The sequence below is a fragment of the Choloepus didactylus genome, chromosome 7 (assembly GCF_015220235.1).
Source record: "Choloepus didactylus isolate mChoDid1 chromosome 7, mChoDid1.pri, whole genome shotgun sequence".
Classification (NCBI taxonomy): domain Eukaryota; kingdom Metazoa; phylum Chordata; class Mammalia; order Pilosa; family Megalonychidae; genus Choloepus; species Choloepus didactylus.
In genome coordinates this window covers 7718498-7741830 of record NC_051313.1, presented here as the reverse complement: position 1 = coordinate 7741830, position 23333 = coordinate 7718498, and the positions used below count along the sequence as shown (strand labels likewise).

General features: G+C 42.5%; 2 long non-coding RNA genes across 4 annotated transcripts in view; one reads left to right on the top strand and one right to left on the bottom strand.

Annotated features, from left to right (window-relative positions):
• Positions 1-831: 831 nt before the first annotated feature.
• The window catches only part of LOC119540413, a 35420-nt gene continuing 12918 nt past the window's right edge, over positions 832-23333 (bottom strand). Inside the window, exons 2-7 of one of the 3 annotated variants that reach the window (XR_005218088.1) lie at positions 19503-19662; positions 19271-19371; positions 16133-16278; positions 4366-4458; positions 4171-4258; positions 832-3531 (exon numbers count right to left, since the gene is read on the bottom strand). This is a non-coding gene — a long non-coding RNA (uncharacterized LOC119540413). Of the gene's footprint in view, positions 3532-3580; positions 4259-4365; positions 4459-16132; positions 16279-19270; positions 19372-19502; positions 19663-23333 lie in introns of those variants that run through there. The other 2 variants (XR_005218087.1, XR_005218089.1) reach the window with 2 other exon arrangements.
• LOC119540414 lies at positions 1050-5792 on the top strand. The gene is made up of 3 exons (XR_005218090.1): positions 1050-1733; positions 4640-4760; positions 4912-5792. It is a non-coding gene; the product is annotated as an uncharacterized LOC119540414 (long non-coding RNA).

Genomic DNA, 23333 nt, shown 5'->3' with positions numbered 1-23333 from the left:
AACCCCTCGAACAGTCCCAACCCACTTATCCAGCTCTATTTATTCTTTCCTTTTTTTTTCCCCCTGTGGAACTGATTGCATGCTAACTTACCATATAATTTATTTCTGTATTATCTTTTAACTTTTTCATTTTCTCCCCTTGCTAGAGCAAGAGAGCAGGAAATGCTGAATGCTTTGCGCTGCATCCCAAGTACATGGAGAAGAACCTGGCATGGCTGGGGTCAGCCGTAAATATTAGTTGAATGAATACATTTTAAAAAAGTCATCAGAAATGAAGTTTAATGCAACCCCAATCTGATCAAGTCAAGGATGAGCCCTACTAATTCTGAACTGTGATATTTATTTCAGGAACACATACCTTGTCACTAGAGTGGTTTTAGGCAGATATCCTAGAAAAATGAGACTGCATTTGCAATGCTTTCATTTTGTATGCATGTGTAGTGATGGTTCCTGGAGGAAAAATTGGGGGTAGAAGCAGGGTTTGAGGAAGAAGAAATATATCTTTCCCCATTAATTATAGAGTTCAGAGAGGAAGCAACACAATGACCATCGAGAAAAAAGAAAGGGAAAAGTTTTCTGCAGCAATGAGCTCAATCAGTGAACTTACAATCATATACATGAAACAAATTAGCATGTAAGAAATAAAATAATAAACACTTGGTATATTTTTATCTTAAAATGATGCAATGAAAAATTATATGAAAATATGGGAAGATTTCCTCTATAGATTGTAAGTACAAAAACATATAATGAAGTAGAATTTCTTGTCATTCAAGTTTTTATTTTCATTCAAGTGTTACAAATATACTTTTTTATGGAAAAATAGGGAGATATACACAAAAAATAGTAACAGTGGTTATGTCCAGGTAATAACATACTTTTTTATTTTCATCATGTTACCACATTTTCAGTATGAGAAAAGGATAATAAAAGTGGAATGCATTTTTTACCCAAAATATAGATGGGAATAAATGTTTTATGTTTTTTTTTTAAAATAGATGAATTAGAATACCTTTTTCGTAACCACCCTTTCGGTTTTTGTCTTAAAATATTTTATAAATCTATCAACCTAAAACACACTGAAAACCTAAGTTTTTAAAGGCATTGTGTTGGAATCTTCGAGGAGTACAGAGATGTTTCTTTTACCCAAAGGAAATATCAGTCTAGCTGAGGAAATAAGACACATGTGAAATAATAACTGAAAAAACTCGGTATTAAATGTCTGTGAGTGAGGAATCGGAGAGACATAGCAGAAAATTTCACGGGAAGGACAGATCAGCCTTGCCTAGCAGGGCCCGGGGACTCAGGAATGGGCAGGAACTTCCAGAAATAAACCCTGCCTTGGGTAAAGGAGCACAGGAAGGAGTTGGGGAACCCTCGCTCTGAGCCGTGGGTCTGGGTGTAGCTGGCCCTGCAGGACACATCTGCTTTTCATCATCCCTGTGCACAGATTGTCAGGAAAGAAGTGAGGGAGAGCCCGAGCTTCCGAGACAGACGGGCAGATGTTCAAATCCTAGCCCTGCCTCCAGATGATCTAGTCTAGAGAAAGCCAGTTTTCAAGGAACACTCCCTAAAGGCTGCTGAGAGCTCGAGGAGAGAAGAGAAGCATCGAACCAAGTCCCTGGTGCAAGTAGCTGTGGAAGAGATGGCCGCTCCCTGCTCTGCCCTGTCCTCGCTGTCTTCCTAACCTCTGGGAGAAGGAGAAAGGACAAACCATCCTCCTCCTCTTAAAGGTGAGAAAACCAAGTTCCAAGGATCTTAGTTAACCTATTTACAATCATTAGAGCTAAAACGTAGCAAACTCAGACCATCTGACTTTTCACTCAGCAACAATGACTTTCCGTGATGACTAAGACCTTACATAAACACAAAAAATTGGGGTGTAGGGATTTTTTTTTTTCACATTTGGGGTGAGACAGTTGCTCATTGTGAGATTTCATAGGCTGTTCTCTAACGTGACGGATTCACCACAGTCCGAGTTCCGTTCCTCAGTTTTGTAGGCTCATAAACATGGTTTTCTGAGCACACGGAGCATCTATCAGACTCATGTTTGTTAACTTCACAGGGACGTTCCTTGAGGAGTGGACAGTCCCTCATCTATATCTGACAACCTAGTGCCCAGCATAGATGCTGGAACAAAACAGACGATCAACACATATCAGTTGCTCATAAAACCAGAATGCAAATTTATTACTTTATAATAAAAATATAAATGTCAAAAACCCTGGGCACTTGCGCTCTGAAGGAAAAAAATACATATAAAAACACAAATAGGACTCAGAAAGGCACTTCCTAAACATACCAAGGAGAACTGAGGACTCTTCACCTTTCGGTTGTCTATGGCCTCAGGCCTGGTGTGCTTGGCCCCACAGACAGGCCTGGATGGCCTGGCCACGGCCCCACACACTTCTCACGGTCCTGGTCTACCAGGGCTGCTCTGTCAGATACCACAGGATGGGTTGGCTTCAACAGCGGAAATCCGTCTACAGTTTTGGAGGCTGGGAGCCCTGCATCAAGATTTCGACACCATTTCTGGTGTTGGCCGGCTGCAGTCCCAGGGGTTCCTTGGTTTGCATCTCGGCCTCCGTCAAGTGGCTCTGCCTTGTGCTCTGGCTTCTTTCTCCGGCAGCTCCCGAATTTCTTCTGCCTTCCAAGGCCCACCCTGATTCCATTTGGCCTCATCTAACTAACATCTTTGAACATCCTATTCACAAAGGAGCCCTCACCTTAAGTAAGAATAACACCCTCGAAGGTCCTGTTCTCAGACGGGCTCACCCCACAGGAATGCAGAGCAAGACTGCAACATGTGGGGGCACGACTGAACCCCCAAGAGAAACGTCTACCTTTTCCTCTCGGAGGTGCGTCGCACTGTCGCACTGTCTCTCTTTTCCCCTGTGTCTGGGGATCACGTGTTTTCTTCAGCTGTTTCAGTCTTCAGTTAAAAATTATTCTGGCCTGCGAGTCTCTCAGGAATGACTTTGCGATTCTCAGATCACACCCCTCTCGCATTTTTACAGTTTAACTTTCGGCAGGCACCTTGCTTTCCAGGCCATGGGGCATTTTGTTGTCTGCACACTGTCTTCTGAGGCAGTTCCAGCCTCCTTACCTCTGAAAACCACGGTGGTGAAGGTCTCTCCTCTGTCCCCCTCAGGAAGGCCTCTCGGAATACAGCCGAGGGAGTGACATTTTGGGATGCCCTTGACTTCTCTCCGTCTTCCAACAAAAGTAAATCATTTGCAAACTTTGGTCTATAAATAGTAGCAAATTACTTTCAACAGAGCTCACAGCAGATTGTGACACACCATTGGATCTTGACCTCTGTGCGCAGTGGAGAAAATAAGTGCTTGTTTTATCTCTCAAATTTCTCATGTTTAAAGGGACAGTGACACGCAGAGCACCTAGACAATTTTTACCTCAAGTGATATGACAGAGAAAGTAAATTTTGCATCATAGAGAAGATTTCTTTCCTTGAACTTTTAAAGCGAGGGAGAATTGCAGCCACTCTTTACTAGTGGGACATGGCTTCTGCGCCTAGAAAAGAATAAGGAGGGTCATCCACACTATTATTTTAAAAGATCATGAGTTTATTCATCTAAAACAAAGCAAGCGAGCAGGAAGAGGTGGAAAAGAAAAGAACAAGAGAGAAACAAATTCTAGATTGCTAGGCTGCTGAAGTCTCAAGATGACTAAATATAAACCGACAGCTTTCCTTTTCCCATTAAGTCAAGAACTTCTAATTCCAGCAGAAGTTTGAGCTATGATGATTTAACCCTGAGCTCTGCTGTATGTTTTCCCATCCTCTCCCTCTATTTGTGGGTCAAAAGATAAGTCATTAGGGACTTGTATTTCCTGTCTCATCTTTTCCTTCCTCCTTTCTTAAGACTTTGTGGGAACTCAACTTCAGAAAGCACTTAAGGGAGCGGTGTTTTGCTAACTTCTGAAATGTCCTCCATGATTCTTATTTACCTATTTCTAAGTAGATTTTTCTCAGGGCATTGACCAGAGTGAATCTTGGTATAAAAGGGTAGTATCACTATAAATATTAAGACAATATTTATATTCTTTGTCTTAATTAATACGGGGTTCTCTATGGTTTATAATTTTCTGATTTATAGCCATTACTTTCAATACTGCCTGTCCTCTCTCCACTCCCTACCCCAGTGATAATACCTTGGAGAAGAATTTAAGGGAATGTGTTTAACAAATGTCATCAGTCTGGGTATTTGCATCTTTACTCTCTTCAGCTTCAGTTTTCTTTCTGAAATGTAAAATATTTCATTTTGAATGAAGAATCATATTCAGCCAATAATGCAAACATTAAAACATCTTTTCATTTCAAGCATGTAGTTTAAGATTTTTGCCTACTAAGTAGTCCATAGGCTTGGATTTTTCTTCCTCTTCAAGGGTGACTCCTCAGCGGCAGGGCAGCTGTGGCTGTGGCATCCCTGAGGACGGCACCTAACAGCAAACAGAAGACAAATATGACTCTGTAGGATTTCCTGGGACAAACATGAAGAGCAGGAGTGGATATTCAGTTATGCTAGACTAAGGAAATGTTTCCCATGATATGGTGGGAAAACAAATAGTAGGGTTTTAACAATATCTTCCCCTTCCCTATTGTCTCTATTTTATTCAACAGATACATGACTTCTGAGAGGAAAGGATAGAAAAACAAGGAAAAATTAAAAGAAAAACAGTGAAGACACACGAACGACCAGGACACATCTACATAACAAGCATGAGAAGACACACACTTGCAGGTATTTAAGGCAATGCTTTTCCATTGACAAAGTCCATGAAGACACTCAGTGAGCAAAAGGCAGCATCTGCTCTTTAAGCAGCGGGAAGGAAGAGCAGAATCCTGAGATTACAATTCCTGTAATGATATTTTTTTGTCTTCCATATCTACAGATATTAGAACATGGGATCTTAGAAGCAACCACAGATGTTCTCTTACCCAACCAATCAGGCCTTCCTCCCCAGCTTCCCAGAGAGAGAACTCAACCTGACATCGGCTTAGCTTAAGGCTAGTCCCAATGATCTTGTTTAGACTTGCAGGCTCCGTCTGGAAAGACACAACTTAACACCACACTGACCCTAACCTACCCACAGCCAATTCGGACACCCTAGAAACTGTACAAGAAAGGTGAGGACTTTGAGGAAACCCCTGGCTGTCGGCCAAGTCAACATCATCATCAGCCAGAATGCACACACCCCTGACTACTCCCGTCCCTGTTACTTTGCCCTGCTGTGGCCTTCCCCACGCCTTGGCATCCTGCAACTGCTTTTAAACATTTCTCTCCTCTGCCATCTTAAACCTCCATTCTTCTGTGAATAAATTGAACTCCTACCTCAACTTCTTCCCATGGTTCGCTCCTCCCCTGCCCATTTTACTGAGATCTGTTTCTCCCTCGAAGCCACTGTTTCTATCAGAGCCCTTTGGAGAGAAAACGGCTTTTCCCCCTGCTTCCGGAGGTTTGTCCATAAGTGGCATAAGGGAGGCTTGAATCCTCAGTATGTCGACGGGAACAGGCCAGCCACTGACGAGAACGAAGCTGGCCCAGTTGGGGCACAATTGGAAGTGGTGGAGGACGTGACACGCCCCAGGTAAACACGGCAGCCACTTGGCTGCCAGAAAGAGTTTCGGCCATTCAGGACTAAAAGCAAGCATTTGCCACATCTTCTAATTTTTCAAAAGAAGCCAGAAATTCATGTTTTCATGGTAGGATCTCTATATTTTAAATATCAGCAACTAATTTAAAATGTTCAAACTTTGTATAATAAATAAAACTTTTCTGTAGGCCATTTTGTGCTGTTGCTTGCAAGTTTGTAACCGTTATTTGAGTCTTTCTTTATTGACTTCTGGTCTCTTCCTCTGTCACCTTCATACCAGACCCTTCCCCTTTTGAGGCTCCTGAAGTTGGGTTTCTTTTCCAATTTCATTAACTTCAGGAAGGGCCATCCGACTCTGCCCATAGCTCCTACTGTCCTACGACTCACTCTTCCCTATGCCGCCCCCTTCCATATGGTTGGGGTTGGCAAACTTTTGTAAAGATATGGATGGTCAGTTGTTTTTAGTTTGCTGGCCATGTGATCCATTGCATTGCAACAACTCAGCTGTGCCTTACAGCCCGAGAGCAGTCAGGCCTAGATGATATGCACGTGATTGAAGGAAGTTGCTTTCCAGTGAAACTTAACTCACTGAAACAGGGGGAGGGCTGGGGCGTGCTGCTCTCTGATCTCCAGGGAGAAGAAAGCGCTCCTTAGCACGGACAATGAGGCCGTCCACGATTTATTTCTCCTCTACTCTTCCAGCTTTTTCTCCCAGTCCTTTCCCTTTGTGTTGGTTGGCTGTGATAATAAACCACAACGATCATTTATGCATCACTTTCTAGATGCCAGGGACTGTTTTAAACCATTTACCTGTATTAACTCCCCTAGTTAACGTAAACGTAGGAGATAGGTACCTTCGTTTTATGGATGAACAAATCGAGGCACAGAGAGACTTTTTGGCTTGCCCAGGGATACACAGGCGACAGCGGAAAGGCCAGGGTTTGAACCCAGAGAGTTGGCACCCATGTTTTACCAGCTGTCTTAGGTTCCTGGGTCTGCTCTGTCAGAAACTCTGTGGTCTCACGGCTCTGGAGCTAGAATCTGAAATCAGGGCATCGAAGGGCTGTGCCCCTGGCAAGCCTGGGGAGGGAAGGCCTTCCTCGCCTCTTCTGGGGCCTGCGCTGGCTTGTGGCGCTCTCCCCCCATCTCTCTCCTCACACGGCCGTCTCCCCGTGAGCTGCCTCTGGCTCTCCCCTTCTTGTGACGACACAAGTCACGCAGACAAGGACCACCTATGCCAGCAGGACCTTGGCTACTTCCATCGGCCGGGACCCAGTTTCCAAGTAGGTTGAATCCAGAGGTACCGGGGATCAGGGCATCAACATATCTTTTGGGGGGATGCAGTTCAACCCCCAACAACCACGTCACCCGGCAAGTCTGAGGCCTCCTTGTCACTGACGACACTATCCCTCGCTGCTCTGAGCCGAACGCTGCTCTCATCTGGCAAACTCAATCAAATGTTCCTTCCCTGGCAAGTCTTCCACTCCTTCCCGCCCACCCCGGACAGCGTCTGGATGACTCCCGAGCTGCGCTTAAGCACTATTTTGGCAAATGCTGATTACTGTGCTTTTAAGCGTCCAGTAACAGTCCGCTTTTGACATCGGTGATCTCGTTCAGATCAGGGCTCACGTGTTGTTAGTCTTTGCTCATCCAGCCCCGTGCACGTTCCTGACATCCAGCAGGTGCGCAGGCTGTTTGCTGAATTGAATGATTAATTTATCCTAAAGACTTGTTTGATTTTTTACCTGTATTTAATTGCTTTCAGAAAGAAATGAAGGTTTATTTATCCTAGAGTTTCCACTGTTTCTGATTTACCCAACAGTTTTTGTTTTATTTTGTTTTTGTTTTTGGCTGCAGGAAGGGCGGTGGTTAGAGTCTTGGTTTAGGTTGCCTCCAAAGCAGATCCTGAGACACAGATTCATGTGTAGGTTATTTACTTGGGGGGAAAAAAAAACCAAAACACAGCAGTGGTGTAATGGGGACTGAGGCAATGAAGGGAAAGTAGCCACGGACGTGCCCATCACCCGGCCATCCACTGCTTCCCTCTAGAGTTTAATTCTTTTTTTTTTTTTTTACCTTTTTTTTATTATTAAATTCAGTTTTATTGAAATACATTCACACACCATACAATCATCCATGATATACAATCCACTGTCCACAGTATGATAACATAGTTATGCGTTCATTACCACAAACTATCTCTGAACATTTTCCTTACATCAGAAAGAACCAGAACAAGAATAAAAATAAAAGTGAAAAAAGAACACCCAAATCATCCCCCCATCCCACCCCATTTGTCCTTTAGTTTTTATCCCCATTCCTCCACTCATCCATACACTAGATAAAGGGGGTGTGACCCACAAGGTCTTCACAATCACACTGTCACCCCCTGTAATCTACATTATTATATAATTGTCTTCAGGAGTCCAGACTGCTGGGTTGGAGTTTGGTAGTTTCAGGTATTTACTTCTAGCAATTCCAATACATTAAAGCCTAAGAGGTGTTATCTATATAGTGCATAAGAATGTCCACCAGAGTGACCTCTCGACTCCATTTGGAATCTCTCAGCCACTGAAACTATTTCGTCTCATTTTGCATCCCCCTTTTGGTCAAGAAGATACTCTCAGTCCCACGATGCCGGGTCCACATTCATCCCCGGGAGTCATATAGAGTTTAATTCTGAAGGCTCATGGGAAGCACGTACCTCAGTCACCCCACCTGGGGATCAGGCAGCAGGGTTTTTTTATGCCAACCCCTCACAGCCCTTGGAGGAGGACAATTCCAGGGTTACCTAAAATCCGAACATCTCCAGAATGCCGCACAGAGACAGCCCTCGGCGAGTGTGTGCAGGTGCTGGCATTTGCACGTCCAGCCGGTGTGTGCTGCAGTGGTGAGTGCGTGCGTGGGAGGGGCAGGGCTGACAGCTCTGCTCCAGGGCCCCTCTGGCTCCTAAGGCCAATGGGCAGGTGAGGAGACAACTGCTTCCCTCTCCACTTTTGTGCAAATGAGAATTTCGAAGGTGTCTATAGAGCTATAATCTTTCCTAATCATTACAGTTTGCTTCTGTCCTTTTGGGATGCATACGAGGAAACCATCCTCCCTAGCTTTTGTCAGGGGAGGTGGCCTCCAGTATACTAGGCAAGTATATTCTCTGCTTGACCTCTGGGATGGCGTTCAATCCCAGAACATTTTTATACTTTCTTTATAACAGAGCTATTGCATTGCCGTTTCTCTCACATCAGCAACTTTTATATAAGGCTGGATCTTCAGTTACCATTTATAGCAAGCACACTATGACTCAGACACTTCAAGGTGCTTGGGAAGACTCAGAAGAATAAAGTGTCATGGCTGTCTCTTGCCATGCATAGACTGGTGCACACCGCAGATGCTTAAAGTGAAATGTAAAAAATGTTGAAATAAAGATAAGAGCTAAGTTGAGGGGGCTTGGTAGAAGGATGGACTAATTATCTTATGAGAACCAATATAATTGAGGGTATTCTAAAATGCCCCTAAGATGGAGAGAATTCTTTATTATTTGAATAACCCAAAGCCTGTTATAATATAATCTAAGGTTTTAACAAATTTTTAAAAACAGCATTATTTGGGAGAACCACTTACCTGAAACATCTCCTCTTAAACACTGACAAGAGAAAGGCTATTACAAGTTTTCCTTTATTTAGGACTTGAAAGAAAGCAATGGCAACGGGTAGGGAGCAGAGAGAAGGGATTTAGAAGACACTTAGCACATAGAAGTGGCAAGAATAGAGCATTGGCTGTTTCTGGGAAGTGAAGGAAGAGGGGGAAGGGGTAAGTAAAGGGTGAAACAGGTTTTAAGCTTGGAAAACCAAGCTAACTGGGTCACAGCTAAGCAGGAAGGCTGCCACTGTTGGGGAGAGATTAGGTCCAGAAGGCACAAACAAAACTGAAAGTGCTTGGGACTCTCCAGGTAGAGCTGCACAAGCTTCAAACCCACACCACTAAATCCCCCTAAGAACGCATCATTCTAGCAGGGGCTTCTGAAAACAGTGATAATGATAGTAGTCATCATCATAACTGCAATAAATATTTCCATTTCCACGGTGGTGGGAGTGCAGGTTATTCTTTTAGGAATTTCTCACATAGCTTGGCAGGATTCTGTCCGTGCACAGCAGATGACATCCATTATTTCCAACAGCCTCATGTTCTCTCATTCTCATCCTTTGCAGTCTCAGCAAGAGAAAATTTAAAGTTCAGTAACAACAATAAAAGCGTAACAACTATTTTATCTACAGATGGCACACGCAAGCTGAAAACTGTGAAGTCACTTTTCTATTTGATGTCTTTCATCTCGTTTATTTCGGCTCACATCGCTAGAGGGTCTCCTTCACACGTTAGGATTCACTTAGTGTCTGCTACGTGCCAGGCCTTTTGTGCTGTCTCCAGTTCTCCCAAGTCTGCTGCCATTTTGCCATTTGTCAACACTGGGGGACATTGGTTGATGCAGCCCTGGCCAGAGCTGACTCTTTCCTCCGTTCTTCCCAATATTCCTGCCAGGATTGTCTCTGGGACACAGGTGTTCCCAGCAGTTGGTAAAGGAGAGAGCAGAACCCAGGCTGCCCACACTTCCTGCTCTGCCCACGGCCTCCACACCTGACGACTATGCAACCCCTAGTGCTGCATCCCGCCTTCTCCACTCTGCAGCCCACCCAGGCCTGTGTTTCACGCTCGCTTCTACTCCTTTGTGTCAGGTTCTCAATTTCTCTGACATTGTGGCTCATTCTGAGAATGACTAAAGCATTATAAAAGGAGGGAAAAGGAAATCAGCAAAAGATCTGATTGCCTTTCTCCTGTCACCATCTTAAAAAAAAAAAATTCCTCCTCTTCTTTTAGAATAAAGCTGGGGGAGAAGAAATTAGCTTCTCCCCTCTCCCCTCCCTCCCCTCCCCTCTTCTCCCTCTCTTGCCCTATACTCCCTCCCTGCTCCTCCCCTCTTCTCTCTCTCTCTCTTATACACACACAGACACACACATCAGTGCCTCAAAACACAGCCTTCGTTCTTCCCACTGACGGACCAACAGATCCCTACAAAGTTACCCCATGACACTAACGTGTTTAAAGTACTTGGGGCTGCATATCGGTTTTCCAAGTTCATGGTTAACACTCACTTCTCAAAACTGCCCCTCCCCGTTAACATAAATAACCAACACTCGAAGGAGCCAAATTGGAAGTGATTTTGCCACTGGCACAAAGCAGAAGGGAGGATTAGGACTCAGTATTTTTTATCTGCCTTCACAGTCTATGCAGTTTTCATTACATTAGCTTATCTCAACCGATTATTCTTTATGGTAAACCCAACAGTTCTTTAGAAGGACACTCAGAGAGAGAACGATTAATGGCAATTTATGGAACCAGCTTTCTATTAAGAAGTGAAACAGTTATTCCACTCAGAATACTGTCAACTTTCAGAATATTGTACAATTGTTAAATGTTGTTCCCATCCGGAGAGCTGCCTAATCAATAGACATCATGGGATTTCTCCCAATATGTCACTAAATCTTAATTGTTGTAATTCATAGGGATTGTGGTAAAACTAAAATATTAATTGTAATGCATATAATTTATAAGTTCATAAATTATATACAATAAGTATGCATGTAACATCATAGCTAGTGGGATTAGTTGATGGACATTCAGATTGTTTCCAGTTTCAGGCTATTATCGATAGTGTTGCAATGAACATTTACATACATTTATTTCCATGAACATATGCTTTCTTTTCTCTTGATACTTAGGAGTGGAATTGCTGGGTCATATATAACAAATTTCAACTTTCAAGGTACTGCCAAACTGTTTTCTATATCAGCAACACAAATTTGCATCCCCGCCACCAATGGATGAGGGTTTTAGTTTTCCTACATTCTTGTTATCACTTCGTCTTGCCAGTCACTTGGATTATAGCCATTCTACTAGGTATGTAGTGTGATCTCATTGTGGTTTTAATTTGTATTTCCATAGTAACTTATTATGTTGAGTATATTTACATGTGCTTCTTAGTTGAATTTGGTACACTAATAAGTTGTTATAGATTTTTCTCCATCTATGTTCATGAGGAATTTGATCTTCTGCTTTGCCTGATATTAATATAGCCATTATAGCTTGTTGAAATAGATAAACTGTAATATTTACATTTTATATCTTTTTCCATTTATTTTACTTTCAATCTATCTGTATCTTTGACTATGAGGTTTCACTTGGATCATGTTTTTTTGTCCAATTTGACAGTATCTGCCTTTTGATTGGAGTGTTTAGTCCATTCATATGTAATGTAATTATTAATCAGGTTGGATTTATGTCTTGTTTTTTGTTTGTTTTCTACATTTCTTGTCTTTTTTCTTCCTATGTTCTTTTACAAAAAAGTTTTCATTTTTGTTAAGAAAATATTTTTTGTGTTCTGTTTTATTTCTCCTGTTGATTTTTTAACTGTATTTTGAGTTATTTTTAATGATTGCTCTAGGGATTACAATATGCATTTTAACTTATCACAGTGTACTTCAGGTTAATACTGACTTAATTCCTGTAAAATATGGCAATTTTGCTCTAATATACCTCTAGTTTCTCATCCTTCCTTGTGCTATCATTTTTGATATATTGCATAAAGTAAGCCATAAATTCAAAATATTATAATTATTGATTTATACATTATGTCATTTAAAGAAATTATGAGAAGAAAAGAGAAAAGATATTTATTCATTCTTTTATATTTACCCACACTTTTACTATTTCTAAGGTTCTTCATTAGTCATCATGGATTCCAATTACAATCTGGTATCATTTCCATTCAACCAAAGAACTTCCTTTATAATTCTTTGTAGGGTTCGGTATCATAGCATTTATTTCTCTCTGTCTTTGTTCATAAGGGATGTCTTAATTTTGCCTTTAGTTTAGAAGGATTGTTTTGTTGCATATATTTTTGGTTGACTGTGATTTTCTCTCAGCACTGAGAGTATTTCATTCCACTGCCTTCTGACACAAATGTTTCTGTTGAGAGGTAAACTATTAATCACACTGATATTGTCTGTATGTGCTAAATTGTTTCTTTTGCCTGCTGTTTTCAAGAATTTCTTTTTGTCTCTGGCTTTCAACACTTTCCCTATGAAGTGGCTAGATGTGAATCTCTTTCTAAGGTTCTTCATTTGTCATCATGGATTCCAATTACAATCTGGTATCATTTCCATTCAACCGAAGAACTTCCTTTATAAGTTACCATTATTGGGGTTCATTGACCCTCTTGGATCTGTAAATTATTGTTCTAAAACTGAATTTGGGAAGTTTCTGGCCATTAATGCTTCAGATATTTTTTTTCTTACTCTTTGATTCCCTCTTCTCCTTCTAGAACCCCATTTAGAGATACGTTGATATGATAGCTGCTGTCCCTTAGGTCTCTGAAGTTCTATTAGGTTCTCTGTTCTTCATGTTTTTCTCTCTGTTCTTCAGAATGGCTCGTTTCTATTGATCTGTCTTCAAGGCCACTGATTCTTCTCCCATCTCAGCTCTCCAATATCCATTTAGTTTTGTCATTTTTAATAATTTCTATTGATTCACTGAAATCATTATTTGTTGAGTTATCATCATTCTATTTTCCTTTAATTCTTTAACCAGGGTTTCCTCTAATTCTGTGAATATATTTATTAAAGTTGTCTTGGCAGTTTTGTCTGCCAAATCCAACATCTGGGCACACTCAAAGTTAATTTCTACCAACTACATTATTTTTCTTGCATATATGTAAAATTGTCCTTTTTCTTTAATGTCACAATTTTTTTGTTTGAAACTGGACATTTTAGAGAATATGTTTTAGCAATTCTGGATTCTGAAATTTTATGATTGTTGGTGCTTTTTTTTTTTTTAATTGTCTGGACTTAAACTGCAGAATCTATTTCTCCCACAGTGTGCAATGAGTCTGCTCAGTTTTTGTGTCTACATAGTTTACAGGTTAGCCAATAATTGTTCCGAAGTTGTGCTCAAACATCTTGAGCCTGTAAGGCTTCTCCCATGTACAGATAGATCTTTGTGTGGGTTGGTGAGTACACCCCAAATTCAGACAACTTCCTGGTTTTCTAGGTGGTCCCATCTTTTCTTTAGCTAGGACCTCCCAGGTCTTTTCTGTCTGTGAGTTCAGCCTCTCTGTCAATCAGGGTGTCTGGTGTGGGTGGGTCTGCGCTGCATGCACGTGCTGCCTCAGCCAGGGACGTGTGGGGAAATTACCCATACCCTCTACGCTTCTCTCATTTGCAAAAACTCCCTGTTCCTATCTGGCCAGTAGGATTGTCTGCAGCCTTCCACAGAACCAGAACTCAGGCCACTGAGGCTAGCGGTTGTCTTTCTTCACTTTATACTCAGCTTGTTATTTTTATTAACACTGCAACTGGGGGCTTTCTCCCTCTGCTCAGAAACTTCCTATGTCCTTCTCCCTCCATCTGTGCTGGAGGGCGGGATGCAGAAAGCCCAGGCTGGAAGGCTGTAGACCCCACTCAATTTACCTGATGTTGCATAGATTTTCATAAATAATTACTTCTTAATTTGTTGATTGTCATTGATTGACTTCCAGAGCCCTTAATTTTTTTTTTTTTTTTTTTTTTTTTTTGCCAATTATGTTCAATTTTATAGTTTCTTTTTCTTTTCCTTTTTTTTGGGGGGGGGCAGTTCTGAACTCTTCCTTACAGAAGAGTCAAAAGTCTTTTCACCTGACTTGCTTTTACACGGTAAATAATTGAGAAAGCCTACGAGTGACTTAATTTAACTGGAAATGACTACGTTAAGTATGTTGCATAAAAATTGGGCAAAGACTCTTTGAACTTTGCCTATGAAGAGGTGGAGTCTGTTCCTCTTGGATCTAAGAGGCTTTGACCTACAGAACACAGCAGAAGTGACTCTGTTGATTTCTGGACCTGGGTCCTTAGAGATTGACCCTTTACTTTCTTTCATTTCCTCCCTCAAAACCCAGCTCCCATGCTCAAGGAGGAAGCAACATGGGGGAGAAGGCTCGCTGAGGGGCCCTGTGACACCTGCCGACAGCCTCCGTCAAGCACCTGCTCACCAGCCAGGTGAGGGGCCTTCTTGGAAGTGTGTCTTCAGGCCCTCTCGAGCCACCCCACTTAACTCAGTCTGGAGCAGAGATGAGCCGTTCCTGCCAAACCCTGCCCAGATTGTAGATTTGTGAGCAAAATAAATGATGATTGTTGTTTTAAATCACTATGTATCTGGGCGGTTTGTTACAAAGCCTTAAATAACTGGAACATTAATTTTATGCCTTCTTGAAGAATGGGAGTTTGGGATGAAAGCTAAGAACAGTTATTATAATATCCATTTATCATCCACCTAGCAAGTAGGATTTTCATGACCACAAAATTGGATTGTAAAAATATAGCTTTTTATAAAAAGTGTCTAAGTGAAGCCTGTTATCTTAGTTAGAAGGTTGCCATGATGTCAAGGAAGGAGGAAGTTTGTCCAGGGGAGTGTGGAGCAAAAGAGGTGGATGTGGTGAGAGGGGAAGGAAAGGAAAAGAGTCCAGTACTTGGCCCAGTGAGGCTCACAAGTTGTCTCCGCGATGGGGAAGCATCCATGAGCATGGATGGGGATTCTGGGGCTCTTGCTCCACGGTTAGTTGGATGTTGTTGGAGGGCTCCTGGGAAGGAGGTTTCACGGCAGGACTGGGCACACAAGGCCCGGTGTGCTTGTCTCCTTTTGCTCTGTGAGGTCTGACCCCTGAGCTGAGAACCAGCACGCCTTCCCTGGAGTCCCCAGTCACCATAGCAACGCAGTTCCAGAGCCAAGGTTAAGGGTGGCCAAGGCCAAGGATGGGGCGGAGAATGTGGTTTCAGCAAGACCTAAAGAGCCCCCATGGGACAAAGGTGGACAGAACACTGTCTCTGGGCTATGGCCAAGGAGCGAAAGACAGAAGGAGAGTCAGAGACAGAGAGAGAGAAGCCAAGAGAGGGAGAGCGGGAGGGAGAGAGAAAGATGGGGAGGGAAAGAGACACAGAGGAAGACAGAGACAGAGAAAAGGAGGGTGGGTAGAGACTGTGAGCGGTTGCAGCCTCAGACGGCAGCAGTAGATGTCACAAGAAACTTGGGTCTAGGACCCTAATCTCCAAGGCCATAAGCCACAGAGGGGCGGTTCAAATATCAAAGAATTTGGATGATTATCCCAACAGACTGATTACACCTAGGGTGTTGAACATACTAAACCAGCCTAAGTTGAAGAATATACTGGACACTCGTACCACCTGTCCCCCGGTCCCCCGTTGTCCAGCAGGTGGAGGAAGAGATGAGGATGCGGAAAGCACATTTCACGGTGCACTCCAGTTGTAATGTACAATTGAGGTCCTGCTACAACCTGAGAGAGCATTTGACTTCCCCTGGAGGTACTTTGTGCCTTTTGTTTCTCACACACCTTTTTCCCCCAATCTCAATCACCCTTTAAGTAACTGAGCCTCTGTGGACTGAAGACTTGGGTGACTTATCTTACCCGGAGGGCACTCACCAGGGCTTTGTCACACTGAGAGACGGTCGAAGGTAGTGGCGCAGCACGTAGGCTCTGAAGCAGAGTGCACAGACTTGAACTCCAGCTCTGCTGCTTACTGGCTTCATGACAAACCATCTAATCTCTCTGGGCCTCGCTGTTCTCATCTGTAAAATGGAGACAGCCATAGCACATCCTTCCTGATAGTGTTTGATGGTTGAGCACATTTCTGCATTTGAAGGACCCACCTATGGTAAGTACTATTAATCTTTGCTGCTGTCATTATTATTATTGTTTTGAAACCCTGGGCTCATCCATAGCAGCCAGAATTTTCCAACGTGGAAATTGTGTAGGGCTCTGATGGGAAGAGTGGACTAAGTAGTGTATGGCTGGCCTGGGAGAGAGTGGGTCCCTGAGAAGAAAGGTGGATTAGTAGCAGGAAACCCCCTCATCTCTCCCCAGCACTGCCAGCTCAATGGTGGGAGCTTGGTGGGGGCAGTGGTTGGGTGCTAATCTTACCCAGGAGATGCTGCTCTGGTGCCAGAGCTGAGACAGTGATGGGAAAGCTGAGGCTGAGGGGGAGCAGCCAGCCCAACTGCCTGTCGTGAGGACTGGTGGGGCCAGACTCTTCCATGGATGCATTGGGCCCCGAACATACCTCGCTCCTGCTGGCCAGGCTGGTGGAGCTCAGAACCAGATGGTGACAAGCCAATGCATAACCACAATAATGGTCAAAATCAGAGGGTGGTTGGCAAAACAAGGCCATTTTGAAAGACCATTGAGCAGCCATATCTAGGTCTATTTTTGGACAGATCTCTTTAATATTGTTAATAAATGTTTTCTTCTAAATTGTTGAGGATATGGATTAAATCCTACTGCAACTGAACATTCTCTTGAAATTAGTTCAGAAAAAAAAGAATGGAGAATCGCCCCTTATGAATGTATATCAAGCCCCTCCCCTAATTCCCCAGATGTGTACATCTGAAACCACACTGGTGTCTGCGGAGTTGGATAAGAAGTCTAACTCAAGAGCTACAGGGAAAATATCACAAGGTAAGAAAAGATTAATGCAAATTGGCAAATTCTTAGCGTTAATAAGTCTATAGTACTGGGAAAGTTCAATCATGCGCATGTTGCACTGCCCCGTGCAAACGAAGTCATTCAGGGCACACAGTTCCACAGAGTACAAACCCGGATTCTGAGGGGACAACTTTCCCCCTAATGTGAGAAAAAAATAAAAGAGAAACAGATTGAGGAGATCAAACTCCCTGAGGAAATTAGGGACACTATGAAAACAGCTTAATTTTTGCTCAACTAAACCATAAGAAAATAATTAATTTTTTTTTTTTTGAAAGATAGAAGGAAAGTTATTTTTTTCTGGCCTGAGATTGCCAGTTTTGCATAGATGTTTTCCAAATTTCAGGTTGTAGACAAACATTTTTATAACCAATTACTAATTTCCAAAGTAAAAGAAGCCTTTCTTTAATTAGTGGAAATGTAAATTCAATCATCACATGGGTGGTATTGACATAATAGCATTTATAATTACATGATGTAACTGGTTGCAAACACTACTGATTACAAACACACACACAAACAGATACGCCCTTTAAAAGTTCTCCAGAGCTCGGTGACAGCAGTAGCTCTCAGCTGTCATTCACTGGAGCCCAAACTACTAACACTCCCAGTGTCTTTCTGAGCCAATTTTACACAAAATAACTGATAGTTTTAAAAGATAAAATGGAATCCTTGCAAAAAGGAGGACTATGAGAGCACATGTACCGGAGATTCACATCAAACTGGGACTGAGAGGATAAAGCTGTAGCAGGAGAACTCGATGTCACAGAACTCCAGACTACTGAGCTCTGATCTCACGTGTTTCAAAAATGTTCTGTTTGTAAAGCAAAGCCGGGTTTCTGAGTGTAGCCCTCAGGGATGTGAAACCTTGCAAAAGAGAATATTTACATTAAGAAGGATGTGTGTTTATGCTTGGGAGGAATGGTCCTCTTACAAGTTACAGAAGCTTTGGGATAGATCGTCTCACTCTATTTCAGCCTAGAATCAGATGGCAGATAATTATAAATGAGTCAATATATGTGACAATGATGAAGTGTCATATACATCATTGTTTACATATGCTTGCATGCTTGTGACCCATGTAATTACTATATAGGTATCAGTTACTGATAGTCAATTATATTAAATAATTTTTCATAGAAGTGGGAAAATAAGTGGAATCCTGTCTAAGTGGTATTCTTACTTGTTTATGTTTCAGAAAGGCTTTGACAGATAATCTAAGTGCCTCTAATCATTTATGGAAAGTTATGAGTTACAGAGTTGATGCCTAGAGGAAAACAAAGGCTGGTGTAAACCCAAATCTCGAAAATAACAGCAAACATCACAGCAATAAGCACTGTTACAAAGAAACATTCAGTATAACAATGTCTTTTTTTGTTGTTGTAAAGTTGAAACAAGGTGGCTACATAAGGGAATATCCTTGTTCTTAGAAATATACATGGAAGTATTAAGTTTTCAAAGAGCATGAGGTATGCAATCTACTTTGAAATGTTTAGAAAATAAATAAATATTTGTATATATATATAGAGAGATGATAGAGATAGAGAGATAAACAGATGGATAAATGGGTAGAGAGAATGAAATGGCAAATGTGACAAAATATTAAAAGTTGCTAGATCTGGTGTCTGGACGGGGGGGTATGTTAGAATTTTCTGCATGGGTTTTGTATGATTTTTTCAACTGGCCTGCATATTTGAAATTGTTTCAAAATAAAAAGTTAGAAAAATAAGATACAAAAAAATGTTTTGTTGCCTTGGTTATAACAGTTCCTGTAGGCTGTGCCTCGTCTGGTCTCTGCAGAGACTTCTTGTGTGTATGTGTATTATTGTGGGAAGCAGTAGTATAGCGAAGTTGATTTATTTTTATAGCTATATTTTATTCTGCTAGTAAGTAACCTTTTGTGTAAGTTCCTTTCATCAATTAAATAAAAAGTATCCTTAAGTAAACATCACTCCTCCATATAACAGCATCCCAGGAAAACCTTCACATGCTTCTTGGTTAGCCCTGAGCACACAGCCCTTCTGGCTGGGGGAAGGAAATAGCCAGGTGTTTGTGGTTCCCCGAACCTGGTAAGTCACTCACCTGCTGTCATTCTCTTCTGTGGAATACGATGATTACTGGGACTGATAAAGGAGACGGGGAGTTTTGGCAGAAGTCCTTTCCTCTTTAAACCCTCCTTGGCCCTGGAAACAGGGAGAAGTGAATCATCCTTGGTGGCAGTGAGGACATGGAAGTGGTGAGATGTAAAAAGAGCTAGGGCCTAGAATTCCCCTTTGTACCCCAATGCTGCCTCCTCGGGAGAAGGGAAACCGACCCCTGGCACCTCAGCCGGCAGATGCTCCGTGTTGAAGAAGAGACCAATCGATGCATCAACAACATGACCTGCCGTCAGTATCAGCCTTGGTTTCTCCACCACACTGCGATGGGCTGGGTCCACTTGTCCCGGATGCAGGAGAAGGTAGGACAGACGAGGCCTGAAAGATAGGAGGCAGAAGCAGTTGCTGTCCTAGAGCTGACAGTCTATCTTGCTTTCTTGGTTTCACAATTATTGACTCTTACTGAATTATTACTGAATAAATTACCACCCAGTAGAAGGACTCTATTTTTCAGACTCCTTTGCAGCTAGTTGTATCTAAATTTCTGGGCAATGGTATTTGAGCAGAGGCAGTGACTATAACTTCTGGATCATGTCCTTAAAGGAAAGGGTTGTGCCTTCCACTGTCTTTCTCTTCTTTCTGCTGAGAGGAACAAAGGCTTGATGGCAGGAGCTGATGCAGTTACCTTGGACCATGAGACACAGCCATGTGCTGAGATGGGCAGAGCAAAAAGTTGGAAGGGGCTTGGGTTCCTGGTGATTGCCAAGTCTCCTTCCTTGCCCATATTGCAGTGCTTACACTCCTAGTGAGAGAGAGCAAAACTTCTAACTTGTTTGTTTGCTGTTACATTGGGTGTCTCTGTTACATCACTAGAGCTGTGATATCCTAAAAACTTACAAATATCTAAATCAGAGATTCTTATAATTCACTGGACGTAAGAATCACCCAGGGATCATGTTAAAATAAGGATTCTGATGCAGTAGATTGGGGGCGTGTCCTGAGATTCTGCGTTTCTCAGGAGGTGCCAGGCAGTGCCAGTGCTCAGTCCACACCTTGCAAAGCAAGATTCTAGAGAAGCGATTGCTGGAAATGTCGGTTGCAGCTTTGTCAGACCATTCACATCCAGAAACCTGACACCCAAGGAAACATGTTTATCCCTCTTTTGGTAAGGAAGAGAAATTCAAGAACTGGCTCTCTTCTGCCCCCCCGCCCAGGGAAACCATTTCCTCATGCGAAAGACAGAGGCAGGTCCTCTTTGTGTCACTACCTTACCACTACACAAAAGTCACCTCTTCTAGTTACAGTGAATTTGTGGAATAATCTTACACATTAGAGAAATATGTGAATGAGCTTACCTCTTCCCCAAACCTGGGCATTAGTAGAAATTGGATATTGATCATTTTAATAGCAGTATACTTATTCCATTTGCTCTTTAAGGACATTATAAAAGCCTTTAAATTATAATTTGTTAATGTTACATTTCTGTATAATGATCTCATGCCCTGCAAATAAATCAGTGTTGGAGAGTTCAGAATATCTTCAGACAGTGTGATCTGTACCTGTCTAAAGTCCTGAACTGAAAAAGGGGTCTGTGGTTATCCTTTGCAACCACAACCAAAATAGAGCTGTATGAATCTGTTTCCATCTGTAACATGGAATGTTTAATCTGCAAGCAGGCACATTTAAATGTACAATCTGGTCCATTGGCCACATAGATCATCTTTACTAAGCAATTACAATTCTTTTCCTCTCCCATTTTCTTAGTTCCCCATCATAAAATGGCATTGAAAAATGTGTTTACTACATTGTACAAAATACTAATAGATTATTTACTGATGTTGCATTGACTCAGCCTATACCAGCAAACTACCAAAGGAAGGATGGTCTATGAATTTGGAATAAGGTCACACACATGTACAATATCTCCAAGATAAATAGCTTCTTGACTTTGACCTCAACTCAGCAGGAAGTGTTGTGTGTGCATGCAGGTGTATGTTTGTACACTGTAACTGTATCCATGTATGTCTCTATGCATGTGTGAGTATACACATGGCATCCATGTGTGTCTGCTTGTGTGCACATTGTATCAGTGTGTGTGCACATGCGAATGTGTGCACATGGCATCTGCATGTGTGTCTGTGCATGTGTGAGTGTACACATGGCATCCATGTGTGTCTGTGTGTGTACACATTGTATCAATGTCTGTGTGCAAGTGCGAGTGTGTGTGCACATGGCATCTGCATGTGTATGTCTGTGAGTGTGTGCACATGGCATCTGTAGGTGCATCTGTGCATGTCTGAGTACACACATGGCATCCATGTGTGTCTGTGTGTGTGCATATTGTATCGGTGTGTGTCTCTGTGCACGTGTGAGTGTGTATGTGCATGGCATCTGCATTCATAGCTGTGCATGTGTGTCTGCATGTGTGTAAGTGTGTGCATGTGTTAAGTTGAGGGGGAAATGGAAAGAGAGAAGCCAATTTCTCTTTCTTGGCCTTTGAATCTGAGTACAATCTAGAGCTTTAAATCACTTCCTTATTTTCTCAAGGTCACACACTTTTTTGTCTGCCTTGACCTGCCTCTTACCCCAACTACCTTTGGGGGATTCCTCTAATAGTTGTGATTCCTCCTTATGTCTTGGTGGCCAGCCTGCTAGAAAAAGGGAAGATGCTTGACCAGAAATAGAACCTGTCACTACCTCTCTGAAGTACTTTTCTTTCCCAAAATTTGGGGTTGGTGGCAGAAGAAAAGGGGAAAAAAAAAAAAAAAAAAGCTGTGTGAGTGCACAAAAACCTCAGTTTTCTTTATTTGAACCTTTTTCATTTCTATTTTAAACTCACCTTGGAAAGGAAAATAGGAAAGAAAGTTTAAGGGAGAGAGAACACGGCCTCAGCACACACTGTCTCCATCTGACGCTGAGTAACATGGCCTGTTCCCTGAAGGAGCTGGCACGACCTGCTACAAACCACCAGGGCTCTGTCAGACATCCTGAGCTCCTGTGAGACACAAACCGCATCTTCGTGGTGCAACCTAAAGCACTGCGGTGGCCAGATGGATGTCAATTGACTTTTTAAACTACTTTTATTAATTTTATGAAGGGTTGGAGGTTGAATCACCGTTAAAGGACAAATCCATCTAATGGACATTCTTTGCACTTCTCTCAACTTGCTTTTCATTGACTGAGGAATGATGATATTAGGGAAATGCTGGCAAATGAAATCCGAGTCTGAGACCTTGACTTTGCTTAGAGAGGTAACTCTTGGTAAATATACCAGATCCCACTGCTTTGCTTTGAACTGGTCAGAGCATCACTAACTGATCTGCACAAGGAATTACATTCATTTGGTGGCAGAATTTATATCTGTCCTCTCTCGACTTCTTCATTTCCATCACAGCATTCGTCCTCTCAGAGTGTGGGGTCAGCTGTGTGCTCTGTTCCATGGAGCCTGGTGGTGGAACAGACCTATTGTGTAGTCAACACACAGAGTCCAGGATGTCCCCAGCAGCTCAGCAGAGGGATCTCTAGCCAGTCTCCTCTCTAACTCTTTATGAAATATTTGAGAAGCCAGATTGCTAATAGGCCCCGCTTCACCCCAGGGGGTATGCATGGGGGCCTGTGGCCCAGGGAGAAAGTCATCTTGGTTGGCGCAGACAGGGGCGACACAAGATCTTTCTGTCAATGTGTCGCCAGAAGCACCTCGCGCCGTCGCCTGATGCACTATAGCCATCCTGCCTCCAGCAGCTGCTGTGCAGTAAACAGCATCTACCCTGGCAACAGGGACTGTTATTAGTTTGGGCAGATAAAGACTCCCACCTCGCTTGCAAGGAAATCTGAGCCCTCAAGGTCAGTTTTACCGCCATGAGGAAACGTGGGATGACTCATGGTGCCTTTTGCTTAAGTACTGTATCTCTATGGGGAGTCGCTGGGAGAAAGTGTTAATGAGATGACTTTGTGAGACTAGGGTAGGTTTGGAGGCTTGGAAATACTTAAAATAAAATATCATTTATTGGGCATGTAGAGGAAGTGTGTCAAAGGGAGTGGAGGTCTTT